The 24,231-nt window shown below is 27.9% G+C and overlaps 1 protein-coding gene across 12 annotated transcripts in view; it reads right to left on the bottom strand.

Annotated features, from left to right (window-relative positions):
- Positions 1–553: 553 nt before the first annotated feature.
- The window catches only part of sano (CABIT domain-containing protein serrano), a 169,678-nt gene continuing 146,000 nt past the window's right edge, over positions 554–24,231 (bottom strand). For 8 of the 12 annotated variants that reach the window (XM_035876737.2, XM_035876735.2, XM_085659717.1 and 5 more), the window contains one exon: positions 554–1,102. The gene's annotated coding sequence lies outside the window, so the exon portion shown is untranslated. Of the gene's footprint in view, positions 1,103–3,282; positions 3,554–7,056; positions 7,399–10,535; positions 10,632–24,231 lie in introns of those variants that run through there. The other 4 variants (XM_035876747.2, XM_035876744.2, XM_035876746.2 and 1 more) reach the window with 4 other exon arrangements.

The following is a 24,231-nucleotide window of genomic DNA, read 5'->3' as shown; positions in this document are numbered from 1 at the left end:
CCCCTCTCTTTCTCTCTATTTCTATCTATCTTATTCTTTTTTTCTTTCTATTTCTCTATTTCTGATCTCTATTCAACGCGAACAATCTAATCGACTATCCGTTTTCCTTTCTTCTTTTACTTTTTCTTCCTCTTTCTTTCTCTTTCATTTTTCTTCTTTTTTTCAAGCTTTCATTCGTCCTATCCAATCCTATCTCTCGTGATAATAAACCTAACGGAATTCATCATGCTTTCACGTCCGTTCGTTCGTTCGTTCGTTCGTTCGAAATTTATTATGAAAATTTACGGTTAGTAAAATTTCTTAGACAAATTTTTTAACTTCTTTTCTTTATCGGATGGAAAAATAGAAAAAAAAAGAGACGAAAAAAAAGAAGAATAAAAAATGTCAAATCTCAAAGGGAGAAATTTATTTCGTCAATCTTTCAAAAACAACAACTTCGAGATGTAACACTTTTCTTTTATCAAAATGTGGAAATTTTCTTTTATCCTTTTTTTTTTATGAAAAATATTCCTTCGTAAAAAGATCAATTTTTTTTTTGTTAATATAAATATATATATATATATATATATATATATATATTTTTGTTGCCGTTATTTTAATTAATTTTCACACTTTTTAAAAATAAAGTTTTCATTTCATATCAAATTATTTCAACGAGTGTAAGTTTTTTTCGAACTTTTCCTATTCTTTCTTTCTCTCTTTCCTATTCTTCTTTCTATTTTATTTCTATTTCTTTATTTCTCTCGTTCTATAAGAGATCGTATTATGTTCGTTAAATGATCGAATAGAAACGATGAGTTTGGATGGCTGACTTTCACGGGTATAAGTTACTTAATAAAAAATGTAGTCTCTCTCAATCAGTTATCTCTCTTTTCTCCTCTCTCTCTCTCTCTCTCTCTCTCTCTTTCCTTTATTGTTTCCTCTTCTTTTTATTTTTTTCTCTTTTTTTATCCCTTTTACTCTTGCTCTCTCTCTCTCTCTCTCTCTCTCTCTCTCTCTCTTTCTCTCTGGCTATGAATTTTGATTAGTCGGAGACTAAAGAAGAGTCCGATATCTTCTATTGGTCCGCTCTCTTGCCTTCTTCAGCCCTTCGTCTATCGATCTGAAAATGAATAAAAGTGGAAAATTAAAATTCAAATGTTATGCTAAATATAAATATTACAATAAACATTTATCCATTTACTTTCTTATACAATATATATATATATATATATATATATATATATATATAAAATTGGAATTTATTATTTATTATAGAATTATATATTAATTATTATGTATATCATAATTGCAAAAAATATATTATTTTATAATATATGTAATATAACAATAATATTATATATGTATATATATATATATATATATATATATATATATATATATATTATAAAATAATTTTATATAAATATATTAAATAATTAATAATATATCTATACCCCTAATTACAATATATAATATCCGTGGATTATATATACATCATATATATATACATATATACAATATATATATATATATGTATATATAATAATGAAGGGGTATAGATTAAAAAAATTTTTTGTTTTATAATCTTCTTTTTCGTTTTCATTTCTTTTGTTCTTTTTCTTTTTTTTTCTTTTTCTTTCTTTTTCGTTTTATTCTTCTTTTCTTTTCAAATCAACGATAAACATCTTTTCGATTCCCGTATAATATCTCTTCTGAGAGGGTGGACGATATTACGTGGAAGGACTACGATCTAGGATTTCTCTCTTCTGATATAATGTAAGCCCCTTGAAGAGTACCAATAATTTGACGTAATTTAATAAACACGAGGGCTGCCTTCGCGTACGCGCACAGCTCGTGCGACTGTTATTACTGACAGTTTGATCGGTATCTCGAGAGTGCATAATAACGATGCACTCTAGCGAATCGCTTATAGTGGTGACCGATCATCGGTCATGCAAATTGGCAGCCCAAGAAGGGATACCTTACTCGCCTTACACATACATATATACATACAAATCTACATACATATATATATACATACATACATACATACAAATCTACATACATATATATATACATACATACATACATACATACATACATACATACATACATACATACATACATACATACATACATACATACATACATACATATATACATACATACATAAATATATATATATAAGATATTTGTTTGATTTATATTATGTACGACAATAATTAAATTTATTTTTCATTCGGCATTTCTCCTTTTGTTTTTTATATCACATTAAAAGAATTTCTTTTCTTTTTCTTTTCTTTCCTTTTTTTTCCACTTTTTTTTTTCTTTCTTTCTTTCTTCTGTTTTTTTCCCCATGAAGAAATTTCAAATTCATTATAATCTATTACATTGGATTATTAACTTTAATGATAATCAATGTAATCATGGTATCTATATAAAATATGTTTAAATTATGTAATGTGACTTATTGGTGAATGAAACAAATGTATACGGTGTAAGTAATATATTATAAGAAAATTGTAATAAAATCTTCGGATGATTTAGTCGGCACGTCTTCGAAGTTAATTGGTTAATCATTTATAAATGATTAATGGAGAATAAGAGGTAGTACTTCAATTATTTGGGAATAATAAAATCGATGCATGCATGTATGCATGTACGTACACTCATATAAAGGGTGTCCCGTTAACGTTATGTTCAACTTTTCCTTCGTATATTTCTGAATATACCATACGTTAAATGAAATTTGAATAATATATGTTTAACATAAAAGATGTATACAATAAAAATTGTATTAAAAGATACAAATATATATTATATAAACGATCATAACTTTATTTTCCATTTTATAGAGTTATGCATTTGGAATAATAATATCTCTTAATTTATTCGTAAGACATTCGTTTTTTTTTTTTTTTTTTTTTTTTTTTTTCTTTTTTTTTTTTTTTTTTTTTATGTTTAAGACCAATAAAGCATATTACAAAATTTAACAAAACTCATTACAAAAAATTTACAACGAAGAAAATTCTATAATGTGAATGTTATATTGTATAATTATACTGTAGAAAGAGTAAGTATGCATTTTGTTGGTATCATGAAACAAATTGAAACTTAAAAAAAAAATTCAGACATACGTGCGTATATATATATATATATATATATATATATATATATATATGACTTGTATGCGTATATATATATATGACTTGGACAACGTTATAGAGGGTTAACGGAACACCATGTATATAATAATAATTGAGTAGTATGCAAAACGATGTTGCAAAACGAACAAAAGCTACCACCCACCAAGTACTCTCTCTCTCTCTCTCTTTCTCTCTTTCTCTCTCTCTCTCTCTCTCTTTCTCTCCTTTTCTTGTTTCATAGTCCGAGTAAAATTCATTTGATGTACCTGGGTATTTAAAGCACCGCTTTAAATCAATGGGACTTAATAATCAGTTCGAAGGCTCGTAATTCTTTAGCGCTCAGGAACGAGAGGTTGTAGGGTAACGGATATCGCAATGGGCTGTGGAAGAAACGTAGAGGCGTGCCGTGTCTTCGGTCGTGTATACTTGGGAGAAAAAAAAAGAAAAAAAATCATCAAGAACTCTGAATAAATTATCGGTCACAAATTTTCTCAATCAAATTCTTTCCTTTTCTTTTTTTTTTTTTTTCAACCACGATTATATACATACACATACACACACATACGGTGTTACACTTAATGAAATTCCTTCGTTTATATTTATCAACGATTCGATTACAATCAAATTACACGAATTTTCGATAAATAAATCAATAATAATATTATGTCTTCTCTCGTCTATTTGTAAAAAATTAATTTACTTTTCTTTTTATTTTCTCTTTCTCTCTCTTTTTCTTTTTTCTTTTTTCTTTTTTTAAGACTAACGGAGTTAGTCTTAAAAATCATCCTAAGAGATAGATACACATTCCATTAATTTTCTATGATAAGAAAGTTACGTGTATGTAAGAGTTATTAATTAATATTGTTATTATTATTATTATTATTCTTGTTGTTGTTGTTGTTATTGTTGTTGTTATTGTTGTTGTTGTTGTTGTTGTTGTCGTTAAATTGATATTGAAATAAATAACGTCGGAATTCTTACAATATTTTATATCTATATAAATAATGTAACATGAAATATTATATATATATATATATGCACAATATTAATATAGTGTTGGATTGGATAATAAATAATGTAAAAATTTTTATAATAAAAAATAAATACAAATGGGTAGTATTATTATATCGTTATAAAATATATCATTATGAAATTCTAATGTTATTTATTATTTTAACCCAACCCATAATAATAATAATAATAATAATAATAATAATAATAATAATAATAATAATAATAATAATAATAATAATAATAATAATAATTAATAAATAAATGAATCAATTGATTAGATAATTAATTTCTTACGTGATATTAATTTTTTTTTTTTTTATTTTGGGAAGAAAATTTTTTTGATATTGGCATTTCTATGAGATCCATGATCGAGTAAAAACAGTATCTATGGTGGAAACGAGACGATCTTATGACGATAAATACACGACGTTAGTTCACCAACGTAAAATAAGGCGACTCTTCGCACAGGTATCACCATCCGTCGAAACAATAACCCTTTTATGGTCTCCTGCCATGCGTGTTCGCACAATGGCAGGGAGCAGCGAGCGAGTATACACAGAGAATCGGCCAGTGACGTAGAAACACGTTCGAGTTCTGCCACGAAAGATAGATCCTTCATTTTCAAATTATTTTTCTTCTTCTTCTTATTATTATTATTATTATATTTTGTTACATCGTGTCATTTTATTCGTGGATCAAATTATTTCATCTTCCAAATATTGAATTATCATTGGCAAATTATTTACTTTATCTTTAATATCGAATAAAGGATCATTAATATCGACGATAAATAAAATGAAAGATTTTCGATGTTCTTTTTATATCTTACAAATGAAAATAAATATATAGTATAGGGTTTGATATTTTTTATTTATTTATTTTTTTTTCTTTCACCAAAATAATTCTATACTGCAAACAAAACTTGTAGTGTTAATCATATTCTTGATCTTATAATTTATAATTAATTTATATATTTATACAATAAAAAAGAAAAAGGAAAAAACAGGTATCAGAAATTATATACAAATATATATATATATATATATATGTATGCATTAGTTCGATATATAATCAGTAGTGCATATAAGTACATTAATATATAGTAAAATTTATTGAATTACTTGAAACAAACAAAAAAAAAAGAAAGAAAAAAGAAAAAAGAAAAGAAAAAAAGAAAATTGTGATTAACCATTAAAAAAACAAAGCGAAAAAAAAAGGGAGTATTACAGTGACCTCGTAGAAAGAATTTTAAAAATGCTTCACAAAAATGTCATTAAAAAAACAAAAAAAAAAAAAAACAAAAAAAAAAGAAAAGAACCAATCACTTGAAATAAATGAAATTCTATTAGGAACATTCTGTGTAAACTTTTTCGAATGATATTATATAAAATTTTACGAATCGATAGAACGATGTTATATCTCAAATAGAAAAGTAGAAAATTATATGGAAGAAAATAGAATAGTTTTTACGGAGTAAGTATAATTTCTGTTTTTCTCAGTATGTAAAAAGAGAAAGATACAGTGAGAGAGAGAGAGAGTGTGTGTGAGAGAGAGAGAGAGAGAGAAAGATAAAGGTTTCAAAGTACAAAGGTTACGCCAGTGCGACGGTTTACTGAGGGGGAAAGATAGGCAGACGAGGAGGAACAAAGCGACCCACGCTACGGATATCGTCGTAGTAATATCCACATGACTAACCTAAGGGCGCCATAGCACAGAGTACTGGGACAAAGCGATTCTGTATTTTTATATATATATATATATATAGTGGCGGCCATTATTAAAAGCGAATCTTACTTGGTTTAGCAATGTATCCCTTTTTTTTTATCTGATATATCTGACGCAATCCTAATTTTCAAACTAGAAATACGACAATAGATTATATTTAAAACGAACGTGTTATGTTTTATGCTAAAACATAGATTTTCATCGAAAATATTTATATTGAAGAAAATTTACAAAACGAATTATCTTTTTTGTACGGATAATAATTTTCTAGTAATTTATATTGTTACATTTATGGTTAATGAAACTTTCGTTTTAATATTTCATACGAGAAAAAAATATCATTTCACACGTAAATTGTTCTCTTTCTTTTTTCTTTCTTTCTTTCTTTTCTTCCTTGTTTCTTCTTTTTTTTTCTTTTTTTGTTTTTTTTTCTTTTTTTTTTTTTTTTTTTTTTTTTTAATAAGATAAACTATTAAAATTTTTCTTTTGTTATTATTAATGGCTGCCAATGTTTATATGCAAGTACGTACGCATATACAGTATATAAGTATACGCAGATAGATTTATACATCTATAAATATTTATAATCATATGTAGGCCGAGTCGGCATATCCTTTCTGCGTGCACGCTTACGCTTTATAATGATAATAACGTGGATAGTTCCGTGTAATTTGTCTTACGTTAGATATTAAATTAAAATTGATTCGATATTTTCAAATGAAAATACAAATTCATGAAGAATTTCTACGATTAGAAGTTAATAAGGATAAGAATGAAAATATATTTTCTTTACTACGATCGTATTCTTTTTTTAATATCGGACGATAAAGAAAAAGGAAAAAAATTGATTTTTCTCAATGACAAAAAAAAAACGACAAGATTGATTGAATTAAAGATAACGAGATTGACATAAATTAATTCTATTGTGACGAATTAAATCAATTAACAAATTAAATGAATGAATTAAATTCTAACGATGTAATACGATAATGAAAATTTATTTCAATAAATAAATCAATTTTAAAACGATTTATTCGAATTAATTAATTTAAATAATAAGATTCTTATTTTAATATAAATTCTTATTTTCGTTGTATTAATTTAAGGAATAAAAATTTTCTCTTTTCTTTTTTTTTTTTTTTTTAATAATAAACTCAATTCTCATTGAATTAATATAAACAAATGAATCCCATATAATCCGTTATTATTATATTTTGCTTTGATAATGTTAGAATACACATACGAAACATCGTATCAGATTTATTATCAAAAGGATCAAAGACCGGGCAACTTGGTCGACCTTCCCTCGGCCGGCATTTTCTTTTTCTTTTTCTTCTTCTTCCTCTTCTTCTTCCTCTTCTTCTTCTTCGTCTTCTTCGTCTTCTTTGCTTCGGCAAATTCTGGAAAGGCAGACACCGAAGAAGAGGTCGGTGGCCCCTAACCAACCGCTCCGTCTGGACACGCTCGTGGAACACGCAGGTGCGTCTACTTGCGTGGAACGCATACGAATAAGTTATTCCTATGCGCGTTTCTACCGAAGAGATGCCGACGCCAACACCGACATCGACGCCGACGCCGACGCCGACGCCGACGCTGACGCCGATGACGCGAATCGGACAAATAAACAAATTAATTAACTAAATAATAATAATAATAATAATAATAATAATAATAATAATAATAATAATAATAATAATAGTGATGATAATAATAATTTAATTATTATTCAATTAAATTAATAATAATCTATCATTTCTAAGGATACTTGTACGATTAATCGTACGTTGTTAACTTTTCTACGTTGGTACTTTTTTTTCTTCCTTTATTTTTTTGGATTTATTTATTTATTTATTCTTTTCTTTTTTTTTTTTAACGAAGATTTAAGAAAAAAAATAATTTCTCTCGTACACTCGCTCTTTATTAATTAATTAATTAATTATTTATTTATTTCATTTTTTTCCCCTCTTCTTTTCTTTCGCCTATATCAAAATCGATTTCATTTTCTTCATTGGATTATTATAATTAATGTTTATTAATGGATTGAATTTTTTGGAAATAGGAAGAAAGAAAAAAAGAAAAGAATTATGATATAGAAGCGAACTTTCATTTTTTATTCTCCCCTCTTGTGAAAACATAAAATATACGAGTGATATTCACTCTCGTTCTCGAGAAGTATTTTTGAACAAATTTCTCTCTCTCTCTCTCTCTCTCTCTCTTGTAAAAGTGAGTCTTAACACGTGAACTGATTACTCGTGTAAACTGCCGCAAAAGTGGCGTAAACGAGCGTGACGCGTTCTCGAGCGTGCCTTACTTTTATCGATTCTTGTATTTTTCTTTCTGTGATTTCTCGTCTCTCTCTCTCTCTCTCTCTCTCTCTCTCTCTCTCTCTCTTTTTCTCTCTCTCTTTCCCTCTCTCTTTTTCTCTCTCTCTCTCTCTTTTTCTCTCTTTCTCTTTTTCTTTCTCTCAACGAGAACAGCTGTTCCGAAGACACCTGCCGGAGAAAACGAAATTCCCTTTCGTGGAATACTTTGAAACGCACGATAACGCAAAGCGAACGTTTCTAAACAAGCTAGATAAAACGTCAAAAGAATCGTAATAACGTTATGATGTATGACAGTAGTCTTTATATATACAGGGTGTACCGTAATTTCGTAGAAATCGTTCCGTCGATGGATTCTGCAAATATGGTCAACTAGGATATACGTTTGTATGAATATATTTTATATATATATATTTTTTTTTTTTTTTTATTACTTTCATATGCAAAATTTAACGTCGAAGAAGTTCTTAGAAGTTATGAGACACTGTATATATATATATATATATATATATATATATATATATATATATATATATATATATATATATATATATAAATAGATATGAATATCTGAATGTTTTATATCGCATCTCATTTTTTTTTATCACAAAATGAATGCTTACTTCATATTCGAAGTATGTTAAATATAACTTATATATACTTTTATATATATGTATATATATATATATATAAAATTTTTACTGTATATAAATTATTAAATAAAAATAATATACTATAGTATATACGCTATGAGTACAACTGCATTATATGATTTCATTTCCACGTAATAATTTTTTTTTTTTTTGAGGCACGATAATAAATTTAGGTGTTAAAGGATTAAGGAAAAATATTACACTATGTTTTTTCGACGACGATCGTATGACATGTCTAATTAATGGGACAAATTGGAATTGAATTTTTAAAGGACGTTAAAAAAGAATTAAGAAAAGGATAAAAAAAAAAAAAAAGAAAGGAAAGGAAAAAAATATTTGATTTGTTCTTTCGCTTTTCTTTTCTTTTTTTTTTCAATTTCCTTAATCGTTCGCGAAATAATAATAATAATAATAATAATAATAATAATAATAATAATAATAATAATAATAATAATAATAATAATAAAATAAAAAAAAATGAAAAAATGAAAAGAAAAAAAAAGGAAAAGGAAAAGGAAAAGGAAAAGGAAAAAAAACGATTCTAAGGAGCTAAACGGAAGTATCGATTGAACGTGTCGCGAGACTCGCGGATGTAAAGTTTTAAAGTAAAGTCATGGATTTCCGGTGCGACCTCCGGGGTTCGCAAAGAAACAAGGCCGAGGTTCTTCTCCTCGGCCAAAGGCTGGGTTCGTTGCACGCGTTGGTCTTACAGCAAGTGAATCACGAATGTGAACAACAACCATCGATCATCATTCCTTTCGCTCTTTAAGGCTTCTTTATTTTCTTTCTTTATTTATACGCCGATATTATATAACACGACGACAATTATTTATTCGAATAAATATTATTAAATATATGATTAACATACAATCGATAATGTCAATATAAATTGATCGATATTCGTAATAAAATATCTCGGTGATAGTAACAATAATATCACTGATAGCAATAATAAATCATAAAGATAATATCTAAATTCTTGATTATTTATAATGTCGATTTAAATATTAGAAAATATTTTTATCAATTGATTAATTCAAAATAATCATCGATTTAATTCAATCAATCGATTGTATATAAAAATATTTATTCTTTGTGTCTTCAATTTTTTCCTTTGCTAATTCTCCAATGTTTTTCGCACAATGAGAAAGTTAATGAACGTTTGATAAGATAAAAGTTTTTTTCTTTTTCTTTTTGAAACTATTGGCGCAAGATTTGAAAAGGAAAGAAAGAAAAAAAAAAGAGAACAGCACAATTTCAAAGAGAATTAAAGGAAGACCTCGGATAATGATATGTCGTATTAGACTCTCGTCGAGTTCAGAAAAAATAAATAAATAAAAAAGAAAATAAAAAAAAAAAGAAATTAAATACAAATTGGAATTTATTTTAATGACACACACACACACACACACAAATGAGATATCTCATGGTACGTTTGAATAACTTTTATCATTTTTTTCAGTTTTTTCTGGTACGTACATACACATGATCAATAACTTGATGATTTCATTAAATTCGATCGTTCGATCTAGGAAGATATATATATATAATATTAATGCAATAAATATTTTTATCGTTTAAATGGATAGAACGAAATGGATGTTGGATCGATTAATCTCCACATTCCCCTGACATCACGCCATTGGATTTTTTTTTTTTTTTTTTTTTTTCTGACGAGTACGTCAAGGATAAAATTTACGCCACTAAACTGCGAGAATCTTTCAAGGTCTCTATCTCTGGATTTCTGAAGCTTTCGATACAATCACTTCGGACATCATATTGCATTGGATCTGGAAGGAACACGCGTTGAGACTATAGATATATCACGTTTACATCATCATCAGAGAGAAAGAGATAGATAGATATATAGATAGATAGATAGAGATAGGGATAGAAAGAGAGAGAGAGAGAAAGAGAGAGAAAGAGAGAGAAAGAGAGAGAAAGAAAGAGAGAGAGAGAGAGAGAGAGAGAGATTATGTTATTCAAGTGCATTGATTTCTTTTTCCTCTTTTTTTTTTTTTTTCTTTTTTTTTTTTTTTTTTTTTTTTTTGAAACTTGACGCATTCTGTGACTCATACGTGGCAATAAATATTGTACATATCTTTATTCCATATATTTATTTAAAATATAAAAAAATTCTGACACTTTCATTGTCCACATCCTACATCCTATATATATATAGGATATATATATATATATATATATATATATATATATATGTATTTCTATTTTATACGTATATTATACGAACATGTATATATACGTATATTTTTTATTCGTTTAAAAATAATTGAATAAGAAATAATTTTACTTAAAATTTTACTTACACAATTGCGTGTTTAGAATGCGATTAGAACATTACGTTATTATCCTTATCATTGTAAATTTTTTTTATTTTTCAAATCATCGACACCAGTCGTATAATTAGAAATTTTCAAAACAAAAGTAAAGTTGAACGATGAAAGAAATTGAATGTATTTAGATTTTAATGATAGTCCGTCGAAATTGTTTAAACTAATTGAAAGTATAGAATCAACTCTCTCTCTCTCTCTCTCTCTCTTTCTTTTTTTATCTTAGTAAAAATTGATTTCAAATGAAAATAAAATTTGTATAGAAATTTTTTTGAATTAAAACTATATAATACAGAAAGATGAAGACAATTTCATGAAAAAAATTTTCAATCTTTGATAGATCAGTAATGATAATAGGGTAAGTTAGAGAGTTTAGTCGGTTTATTGTGACGATCAAATCCTCCCCTTTAACCTTTTCTTCTTAAGAAAGAGAGAGAGAGACAGAGAAAGAAAGAGAGAGAGAGAGAGAGAGAGAGAGAGAGAGAGAGAGAGAGAGGGAAAGAGAGAGAGAGAGTTTTAAGTGTCCCCTTGTGTGTAGGTCGCATAACAAAGCGCATTGTTGCATTCACTCGACCCAGATCGCATGCTAACGTTACATACATACATACATACATATATCCACATCTGTGTATATAAAAATAATAATAAAAAAAAAGAAAAAGAAAAAAAAAAAAGAAGGGTAAAAAGGAACGGAAGTTTAAATGATCCATTTCTTTTTTACTTTTGCATTAATGAAATTCCTGAAATTTATAATATATTCTTTTAATTCCAAAAAAAAAAAAGAAAAAAAAAGAAATGAAATGGATTTTTCAGATAATTTCTTTTCTTTCCTTTTTTTTTTTTTTACTTTCTTCTTTTTTTTCTCCTTACATCGGCTTACAAATCGACACGTTTTTCTCTTTCCTTTGATTTGTTAGATCAACTCGTATAAAAAATCGTACAGCTATAATAAATTTAACATATATGAAATTAATTTTAAGTCTTGATACGTATAGATCATATACAGTGTGTCTCGCGTGATAAGTGGATAATATTTTTAAAGATAATTTCAATAAGTCTAAACAATAATATTTAAAATGATATAATACGATATGATAATCAAATAGGACGTACAATACGTTTGTATGAACTTTTATGTTTTTTTCTTTTTATTTTTTTCCCCCCGTTTTCTTTTGTCCTTTCTCTTTTTTGCTCTATTTTTTCTTTTTTATTGCTTTCTTAACCAGCCATAACCAACGAGTCATAAAATATTTTCCAATTTATTCTTTGACACCACGTATATATATATATATATATATATTATTACAGCATACATACATACATATGTATCAACTTGTAAGCGTGATGTAAACGAATAAAATAATCATTATTTTCCATTATTTCTTTACGAACCCGCATTACCACTTAGCTTGAGGGCAATAAAGAAAAAAAAGAGGGAAAAGAAAAGAAACAAAAAAAGAAAAAAAAAAAAAAAGAAAAATAAAAAGAAAAAACGACGAGCTACATAAAACTCGCCCGCATATTTAGTTACGGTTTTTGAATTTACGATTTCAGGGCTGAAAGATCCAATTGAATGATCCTTTTAACGTGGCAATTCATAAGCTAATGAGCAAAAAAAAAAAAAAAAAGAAAAAAAAGAATCAATAAACAAAATTATTCAATTTATACTTTGGAAATATTTTAATCAAGATCGATCCTTGTAAATATTAAAACTATTAAAATTTCTATGAAAATTTTTCTTTTCTTTTCCTTCTCTTTTTTTTTTTTTTTAATTCCATTCTCTCACTCTCTCTTTCTCTCTCTCTCTCTCTCTCTCTCTCTCTTTTTCCTTCTTATATATTTAAATATAAAACTACGAAAGATAAAATATATTTTACACGTTACATCTAAAATACATTCTTACTATTATTATATTTACGATATACATTTTGTAACTCGAATATATATTTTCTTATAGATATATACATTTCTAATTCGATATGAGTTCAACTTTCTAACAACTATTTCTTTTTTTTCCTTTTCTTTTCTTTGTCTCTCTCTCTCTCTCACTTTTTCTTTTTTTTTCTTTTTTCTTCTTTCTTTTAAATCAGCGTGATTTTACTCAACGCAATAAATCTCTCTCTCTCTCTCTCTCTCTCTCTCTCTCTCTCTTACCCTCATTTTTTTTCTCTTTTTATCTTTATTTCCTATCTCACCTCTATCTAATCTATCTATCTATCTGATTATATTCTCGTTGTCATGGTTAATTTTACCAGGACGGATGTAAGAAGAGAAAATAATGAGTGTATTAACTCTATTAACGATTAACGAGTTTCTTTTTTCTTCTTAATTATCTCGAAAATTATATATATATATATATATATGAAGAGAGTGAGAGAGAGAGAGAGAGGGGTGGGGAGAGAGAGAGAGATGCATATAACCACGTAAATGTTATCTATCAAAGAAAGAAAGAGACAGATAGATAGGAAAGAGATAAACAGATAGATAGAGAAAGAGTGAGAGAACTGAATCGAGTTTGGTTCGCACGATCTTTCGAGTTATATCGGTAAAGGATCGCCTGTGTAAATGGAAGCGAAATAAAACTTTGTCCGTCGTTCGAAACGACTCTCTTAGATTACCATTAATCGGTTACACTCGAGGGAATCCGGAAATGGTAAAAAGACATCGTGTTATTCTATCGCGATATATCGATATCTCGCGGTCTTTTCGAAATAAAGCCGGCGCCAACGTCGTCGAAGGAAGATGAACGAACTTAACGATCCCTTTCCCAGGCACACCCTCTCTCTTTCTCTCTCTCTCTCTCTTTCTCTTTCTCTTTCTCTTTCTCTCTCTTTATTACGTTATCAATATCCTCTCATTTAAATAGAAGAGTATTATACGGTGTAAAAGATATTGAAAATAGATTAGACGAATACGTAGCTCGTTATTTAATCATCGTAACAAAACGAGTTTTATTCCTTTTGATATCAATTATCTGATAATAATTATAATTATTATAATCACAATAATAATAATAATAATAATAATAATAATAATAATAATAATAATAATAATAATAATAATAATATGAAGAAGAAAAAGATTATTAAATACGAAAGATATTTATTTTGAAGAAATATTAAAATATATTTATTCGTCTTATATAATTGAACCGATATAATTGATTTGTTAATTTAACAAAATCCATTAATTCGATAAAATAAAAATTGAAGAAATACGACGATGGATTAATATAAATTGTCATTAATAAACTTAATGATATAATATAATTAAATTTTATTATTAATATAATAATAAAATTTTCTTTATAATATATATGCAAATAAACATTGTTAGGACAAGTATGAAATTGATTTGCATTGCATTCGACTTGCATACGAATTCCATTGAATAGCTATTCTAATGCAATTAAATTCTATAGTTAATTGGATTGATTTTTCCAATGAATTTTTTTTTTTTTTTTTTTTTTATTCGATCGGCCAAATAAAATTTTGTCGTTCAATCATACTTAAATAACGTTGATTAAAGAAAATTTATATTAAGAATATGAAAAAGTGAGGACTATCGAACAAATGTGCTTTGACATTAAAAATTAAAAAAAAAAAAGAAAAAAAAAAAGAGAGAAAAAAGAAAAAAAAGATTCGAAAATATTTTCATTTAATTTAACTATCGTATAAAATCTGTAATATTTGATTGTCCAAAAAACGTAACAAAATAAAACAGAACAAAAAAAGCATTATTGAACGATTAAAATTGTTCTCATGCCGTTTATAGAAATTGTTCGGAAATTGTAAGATCAGTTTTACTATCGTGGGATACGTACACACATACATACATACATACATACATATATATATATACATACATATAGGTACATTTCTGTCGAAGCACGTGTGAGATCGTAAATATAAGTAAACATTATGGTTCGTAGTCGGAATTCTCTATTTTGTTTTCTTCTCTTTTCGTTTTACTTTTTCTCTCTCTCTCTCTCTCTCTCTCTCTTTCTCTCTTTCTCTCTCTCTCTCTCCCTCTCTTAAACACACTCTTTACCAATACAACGAACTTGGCTCTGCGGTGCTTTTGCTGTTGATCCTAACGGTGCTCTTCCTTTCTCTCTCTCTCTCTCTCTCTTTCTCGGATCATCTTAGCCTCCTTCTTTCTCTTTTTCTCTTTCTCTCTTACATTCTGTTCATGTAAGCGTTGCGTCACGTAGTGTCACGAGACTAGGAGAGACCTATCCCTGTTTTCTATGCAGATTTCACACACATATACATACATATGTACATAAGCTTGAACAGATATATATATATATATATATATATATATATGTATGTATGTGTGTGTATGTGTGTTTAAGTTATATTATGCATGTATGTATATCGACGCTACATCGAAGCAAAAACCAAGTATGTATCCTGCAAATGGATGGCAACGGAGAGGAGATCCAAGATCTCTTGCACACTTTCGCGAATTTGCTCTCATGGGAAAGAGGCAGAAAAAAAAAAAGATAGTAATAATAATATATACATACATATATATATATATATATATATATATATATATGTGTATATATAGGAGAAAGATTCCTAGCGGTTACCAGCTCATCTGGAAAATTTTCTAGTAACCCAGTGACACGCTGACTACCGAGAAGAAGGCGTTCGTTAAGAGTAACGTGGTTTAAGCCGTATCTCAAGCTGGACCAAATCGGGATGCTGAATCGATTCGCACGAACTCGTAACGGTATCCCGGACTTCGATCCTCTTGAACCTTCTCAATCACCCACCTCTTACTATTACTCCATTGCCGTTCAATTCTTTTTTTGCCTTTTTTTTTTTTCTTTTTCTCTCTTCTTTTTTTTCTTTTTTTTTCTTTTAAAGATATCTAACGTACAGCTAGAAAACTGGAAGATGAACTTATCGATCTTGCGATTCGTTACGACTTTTATTCGTTTCGATTCGTTCGTTTCGAAACACGTGCTGTATAATTTTTTGTTAATAAAATTGTGGGAAAATTAATTAACGTTGCTGAATTTTGTAACACTTTCTTTCTTTTTCCCGCTTAAAAAACTGATATCAATTATATATCATTCGTAATTTCGTAATTTTTAAGAAATATATATACACACACACACACACACACACACACACATATATATATATATATTATATCGTAGTGAAGAAAAAAAAACGCAGATAAATATATTTTACATTTTAATTGTTGATTCTCAATTCTCGAGACATATGAATAAAAGATTAATTTCGTGACGAAAAAGGGAAAAAGAAAAAGAAAAAGTTAAAGAGAAAGAGAAAGAAGGATGGAAAAATTTTAAACAATAATTAAAAAAAAAAAAGAAATACGTATATAAGGATAAAAGTAATTTGAAATTTATACGGCCTAATGTAAAGACCTTGACGGTAAATGTATTCACGATAAATATGTATCCCATTGCATTTTAAAAAGAGAAATATTGAAGGTGAAATTAATGATGGTACGATAAAATCGTATATCGATTATCGTCAAAAGAGATAAGAAAAGGAAAAAAAAAACGTAGGTAAATATATTTTACATTTTAATGTAATAAATATTATTCGTTGATATTCAACAACGAAGACAAACGTAGATTAATTCTCGTTGAATGTTGCGTTCTAAGGAGAGAAAGGGACAGAGAGAGAGAGAGAGACAGAGAGAGAGAGAGAAAGAGAGAAAGAATGGAGGTCAAAGGTCGCGAGTGTCGATATATCGGTTACGCGAGAAGGCTAAGAAGATGAGAAAGACTTCTCGAAAGCGAGTTTAAAGCAGTTAGACTTGTTCGAGAGGCGTGGTCTGTCCCTTTTGCCCTTTCTGCCCTTTGTCATCTCTTTTTATCTACCTATCGACCATTCTCAACATTCTCGCTCATATTATATTCATACAATATGTACGTATGTATTTATCTATTAAATGTATTGTATGTACAATATGTATGTATGTATGTATATAGTAATATATAATACGTATTGAGTAGGTTAATTCACGTAAATATGCAAAATAATTTTATAAATATCAATGTTATCGTTGAATATCTTCGTATGTGTGCATATATATATATATATATTTTATACTTCGTTTAATAATCTTTGTATTATTTTATTTACTATATTATTACGTTTGTTAATATTATTGTATATAATATTATTATTACGTACATATGTACGTAGCATATGTGTGTATATATATATATATATATATATATATATATATATATATATTAAAAAATTTCGAAAGAATTTAAAGAAAGAAAAAGGATTTCAAAGTTCATTAATTTCCATTATCGTTTTCATAACAAAACAAATTTAAACGTACTTACGTAATTCTTTTAAAATTTATTAATTCAAACATTTTCATTATCCCGAAATATATATATTTATATTATTTTCTCATAGAAAAATATTGACGAAACGTTATGTGCGTATATAACACGATGCTTTACGATATCAGTGAGATTATTCCCATAAAAAAAAAAAAAAAAAAAAAAAAAAAGGAAGAGAAAAAAAACGGAAAAGAAAAAAGAAAAAAAAGAAAAGAGAGAGAGAGAGAGAGAGAGAGAGAAAAGGAAAAAATGAAAAATGAAAAATAAAAGAAAAATTTATTTTAAACGAGATCACTTCCGTAATTCAATTTAAGAGGATTAACGTTCATCTTAATTGTTATCTAGTTATCTATTATCGCTATATAAAGGCCTGATATCGTTAGATATCGTTAGATAATTCATTCAACGAGATTAATCTAATGAAATTCTCGAATTACTAATCGAATAGGAGCTACCGTTTACGACTAGCTACGACGAATCAACACACGAACTCTCTTTATGGTATTCCAGCAATGCATGCGTTGAGAATCTCCTTCTCCTCTTCCTCCTCCTCCTCCCACCCTTACTGCTCCCGCCATCTCCTCCCCCTCTTCATCCTCCTCCTCCTCCTCCCGCTACCCCTTCCCACCATGACTGGCATGTATGTACGCATTCCACAAACTAACGGCATCATCAACTTCTTGGAATTCTTCCGCCATCTTTCCTCTCGCGCCTATCGATAGGCACGAGAGAGAAATTGGGGTGAGTTTAGCACGATAAACCTTCCCTTTCGCCGACTCGCTTCAAAGCGTTCGATGATCGACGTTATAAAAGCTTCCCGTTTGTTCTTTCTTCACTTTTTATACATACCGATATATATATATATATATATATATATATACATATGTATGTATGTATGTATGTATGTATTATATATTTATTTTTTCTTTAAACATGTAGGTGAATATAAATATTGTATGTGTAATATATAATTTATAGGGGATGATTAGTCAGATTGGGTATCGTAGCCATTTTGCTTGTTAAAGTATATTCGTAATAACGCTATATGATAATGATAACGGTGTACCTTTAAAACAGGTATATGTGTATGTATGTGTATGTATATGTATATATATATATATATATAGTACTGTTGTTTATACGTTATATAATTATGTTACATATGTATGTCGTTTATATGTTGAATATTTCTATTTTAAATATGTCCCATGTATAGTTTTTTAATTTTACATATCGATATTTTATATTTCAATATATATGTAACTTCATCTATATATATATGTATATACACCTATATATTATATAATCACTATTATAAGAAATATTATATCGTTTACGCAATTCCAATGGCGATATTCTTGTTCGACAGTCTTTGCAATAAATAAAATCGGGAAGTTCTTTTTTTCTCTTATTTCTTTTTTTTTTTTTTTTTCTTTTTTTCTTTGAATTTGATTTACTACAAAACTGGAAATTTCTTTTTTGTAAAAAAATAATCATCAAATTACATCTTTCGTTCTTTTCTTTTTTATTATTAAAATTCTTAAGAAATTTTTTTTTCTCCATTGTTAAAAGTAATTAAGATATTCATGTTTCCAGTTTTAAATGACTTACCCGGTATATAGCCTTCTCTCTCTTTCTCTCTCTCTCTCTCTCTCTCTTTGTCTTTTTCTCTTTCTCTCTCTTTTTTTCTCTTTCTTTATCTCGAGAACTATACAACAATAGGGTGGAGCAAATTCCACCAATTAGAAAGACTGATGACTTAATTTCATTACAATGTTCTCCATATTATATATTAAGATATACAGAGTATGTAATTATATACAGAGTGTCCCACGTAAATTGTTCACAGATTGTTAATACTGTATATATATATATATATATATATACAAATTTTTCACATATTTCTAAATATTTAGTAAAATTAAACAAGTCGAACATAAGCGTAACGATACAATGTAATATATATATATATATATATATGTACGTATGTATGTACGTATGTATGTATGTATGTATGTATGTATGTATGTATGTATGTATTGTTGAAGTATTTACATTATATCTTGTTTTCCTTCGTCCGCTTAAATTACAAACACGATGACCAATTCGCATTGGAGGATAAAATTAATAAAATGTCTAGATCCGATAAAGATCCGGCTTTCTCGATCCAAACAGGGTAATGATCAAATAATCGTAAACAAAATCGAACGTTTAAAGGACATGAAATTTTCGAAAGAAAGGATGTCACTTGAAAGAAGGTCGATAATAAAATCCGAAGGTCTTTTTCTTCGTGAAATTTAACAATAATAATTGTCGAGTTTTAATGGTCGATTTTTACAAACGAATTCGATATAATCGATACAGGATATCTAGATGTACAAATATTTATATAAAATATTTTAACGAGGATCATTTTTATTTCTTGACATATATATATATATATATATATATATATATATATATATATATACATAGATACATCTTAGTTTTATATGTAAATAAAAAACATCTCTATACCTTTAACTTTAATCGATATGTACAAATTAATGGAGTAATTATTAGAGAGAAAAAAAAAATATATATATATATATATATACGTATTTGTTTTCAATTAATATGTCAATGTAAGTAATAAAATCTTAACGAGTGCTATTTTATTTTGCAATTAGTTCTTATTCACGTTTAACTTTTCTTATCTACCTTCTGATTCTCTCATCCTTATCTATCCCTCACCCCCTCCCTCAGTAAATTAATCAGATTATTTTCACAAGGAAACACCGATAACGTTTTAACATCGATCAACGTTCTATCGTTTAATCGATGCCTACGGTGTTCTTACTCGTAATATACTCCCATAACGGAACAAACGGTATCTTCTCTTGCTTTCTTGATGACTGATAATTGCAAACGATAAATCGTTTAAAGATTTTAAGTCGCTAACATCGGATATTCAATTAAGAAAAGCAAATCATTCGTTATTGATATTATCACCTGCGTAATCCTAACAATTTTATAAGTTTATATTTATTTCGTTATTTATTAAACAAACGAAAATGTATTATTGTATTAATATTGATTACGAAAGAAAACGTTTGTATGAAAATTATGACGATGATAACGATGACGATGACAACTAGGACAACGACGACTATAACGATAATAATGATGATGATGATGATACTGATGATGATGATGATGAATACTATTATTTTATTCTTCGTCTTATTATTATTATTGCTATTATAATTATTATCACTTTTACTATTACTATTTGTAACATTTATTATATATATACAAAATATTGTAATTACTTGAAATAGGATTACGAAAAATGTACAAAAAAAAAAAAAAAGAAAAAAAAAGAAAAAAAAGAAGAAAAATAATAATTAAATAAGAAAGTATATATATATATATATATATATATATATATATATATATATACGTATGCGTATTATACGATTAATTTATTTCAAAAAAAAAAAAAAAAAGAAAAAAAAGAAAAAAGAAAGAAAAAGAAAATAAATGAAATAACAAAAAAAAAAGAAAAAAATGAAAAAAAAAAAAAATAAATTTTTAAGTTAAAAAAAAATCTCGAAGAAAATAAATAAAAATTTTTCTTCGTGTTCGTCTCGAAGTGAATGCTCGATTCTATCTATCCTCTCTCGGATTGAGAAAGGTTACACTCTATCGGGTCCAGAAGTGAAAAGCTAACACGCGAGTAGTATAACGGACACATACACATACATACATATATATATATATATATATATATATATATATATATATATATCTTATATCGATGGTTTCCTTTCGAAACAACTCTCCGTTACGAGATAAAACATGCTTGCGACTGCTGTAATTACGTCGTCTCATTCGGTGTGGCCACAAGAGAGAGAGAGAGAGAGAGGGGGAGAGAGAGAGAGAGAGAAAGAGAGAGAGAGAGAGAGAGAGAGGGTAGATCAGGGATAAAGAAAAAAATAAAATAATTAAATAAGTCGTTACGTTTCAAGATACATTATTGAAAAATCATTGCATTTAAAGTCAACACTTAGATATAATTAATACGTACTGTGTATTTTTTCTTCCACTTAATTTTTTTCTATCCTTTTTTTTTCCCTTTTTTTTTTCCTCTCCCCTTTCTCCTTTGCACATTTTCAGTTTTGTCATTAGATGTGAAATATTAAGAAAAAATTGTTGAAATAGAAAGTTACCGATATTATTCAATCAAATACGAAATATTGCAGTGATTTCGAAATAACATATTTTATCATTCCGATAATATTATTATTCAGTAAGAGATAAGATTATTAAATTTATATTGTACCGATGATAATGTTGTTGAACAATTAAAAATAATATCTAAATGATTAATAATACAAAAGAAAAAAAAAAGAAAAAAAAAAAAAGAAAAAAATCAATAAATTAATAAATAAAAAAGAAATATTATATATATATATATATATATATATATATATATCAATTCAAATCGATTTAGTAAATATGAAATGCAAGATTTCCATCGAAGTTGTATATACAAATATTTTATCTTTTTAATCGTCCGTTTCAAAGACGAAGGTCGTACTTTCCCTTTCAATTCTCGATCGATCTCGAAATAAATCGGATAAGTCGATTAAGGGAAAGGTCAAAGAGATTGAAAGAGAGAAAGAGAAAGAGAAATAGAAAGAGAAAGAGATAGAGATAGAGATAGAGATAGAGAAAGAGTGAGAAACAGAGACGAAGATAGGCAAGTTGAACCCGACGAACGTCGGGTCTTCGACCTGACACGGTGGGCGCCAACAGAAGAGAAACGAAGAGTGTAATTCTCTCTCTGTCTCTCTCACTCTCTCTCTCTCTCTCTCTCTCTCTCTTTCTCATCTTTTCTCCTTTGCACTCTCTTCTGTATGCTGTGCAGAGCCACTTTGCCACGACACAGCCATAAACATCACTGAATGGAGACCACCCACCGGGCTTGCACACTTCTCGGAAGCGTTCTTGCGCGTTTCAGCGAAATGACTTCGAGTTCACTAGCATCTTTTCTCAACTCGCAAAAATTCATTTCGAAAATAGACAGAAGTAAAGAAATAAGGAGTGGGTAAGAGATAGGGATGAAGCATAAGGCAGACGATAGAGATAGAGAGAAAGAGAGAGAGAGAGAGAGAGAGAGAGAAGTTTTTTTGCTTCGTGAAATTGATTTGATTACAATCGGAAAGCATAATCGAGCTTTGTAACAATTAAAAGCTCACTCGAGTATTGTATCAATCAAATGAGAAAAAAAAAATCGTTTAAGACAAAACATAATTAGAAATTGAAAATATAAAAAATTCGTTTACCTTTAACGCCATTATTCTACGATAGGATAGTCTATGAGAAAGAGATATTAAAAACAAACTTATTTTAATTAGATTTAATTAAAACTTTAGAAAGAGATATTTGGTTTGGTGTAAAAGTCTTTAGTGGAGAGAAAAAGGAACAAAAAAAAAAAAAAAGAAAAGAAGAAAAGGAAAAAAGGAAAATTGAAAAGAAAAAAAAGGTAAAACGAACAACGAGAAATATATTCGCGAGATATATATATATATATATTACGAGAATGCACGAACATGATGGCCGTCCTTAATGCTTTTTAGCGATAAGATACGAATAAAAAAATATTTAAAAAATCGAAAGATAATTATAGAGACAAATGAAATTTTCGTGATAAAACACACGACATAATGATGATGATTCGTTGGCGTTTAATACTTGTTTGCGATGGAATACGAAAGAAATAAATGTATAGTAAAGTCAATGGTATAAGGTGTACGTTTAGTGTAATAGTCTAGTATAAAAAAAAAAAAAAAGAAAAAAAAAAAAGAAAAGAAAAGAGACAATCAAGATGATACGCACGACACGATCGTTCGTAACCACTTTTTTTTTGTGATACGAACGAAGAAGAATTATCTAGAAAATTGAAAAGAACGAGTAAAGGAAGAAGGTACGTGTTTGACAAAAAAAAAAAAAAAAAGAAAAAAAAAAAAGATAGAAAAGAAAAAGAAATAAAACGTTCTAGTAGGAAAAAAAAGAAATAGAAAAAAAGAAAAGGAAAAAACGTTCGAGATAAAAAGAAAAACTACACAGACACACACACACACACAGAGACACACACACACACACACACACATACATACGCACATACACGCGAGACATGATAAATCTGTTTGGTATCTAATACTTGTTAGCGATAGGATACGAATGAGAAGAAGACATTTCGAAAATCGTAAGGAAGAGATATATCATGGCTGATGTAAAATTCTAGTCAAAGGAAAGGAAAGGAAAGGAAAGGAAAGAAAGGAAAAAAAAAAGAAAAAAGAAAAAAAGAAAAAAAGAAAAACTTTCTAGATAAAACACACACATGACATGATAGTTCGTTCGTCGGCGCCTAATGCTTTTTCGCGATACCATTGGCCAATGAAGAAATATCTGAATGTAAAATTGAAAGGAAGAGGTACGGTAAAAAAAAGAAAAAAAAAAAAAGAAAGAAAGAAGAAGAAAAGAAGATCAAAAGAAAAAGAAAAAAAGAAAAAAGGAGAGAAGGAAAAAAGCAAACATACGTTCGAGATAAAACATACGACACGATCAGTTCTAGTTTGCTTTAATCCCATTTCGCTATACGATACGAATGATGAGATATTTATAAAGTTTAAACAAACGATA

The sequence above is a fragment of the Vespa mandarinia genome, chromosome 10 (assembly GCF_050613455.1).
Source record: "Vespa mandarinia isolate Hongniang chromosome 10, ASM5061345v1, whole genome shotgun sequence".
Classification (NCBI taxonomy): domain Eukaryota; kingdom Metazoa; phylum Arthropoda; class Insecta; order Hymenoptera; family Vespidae; genus Vespa; species Vespa mandarinia.
This window is presented reverse-complemented; position numbering and strand designations above follow the sequence as displayed.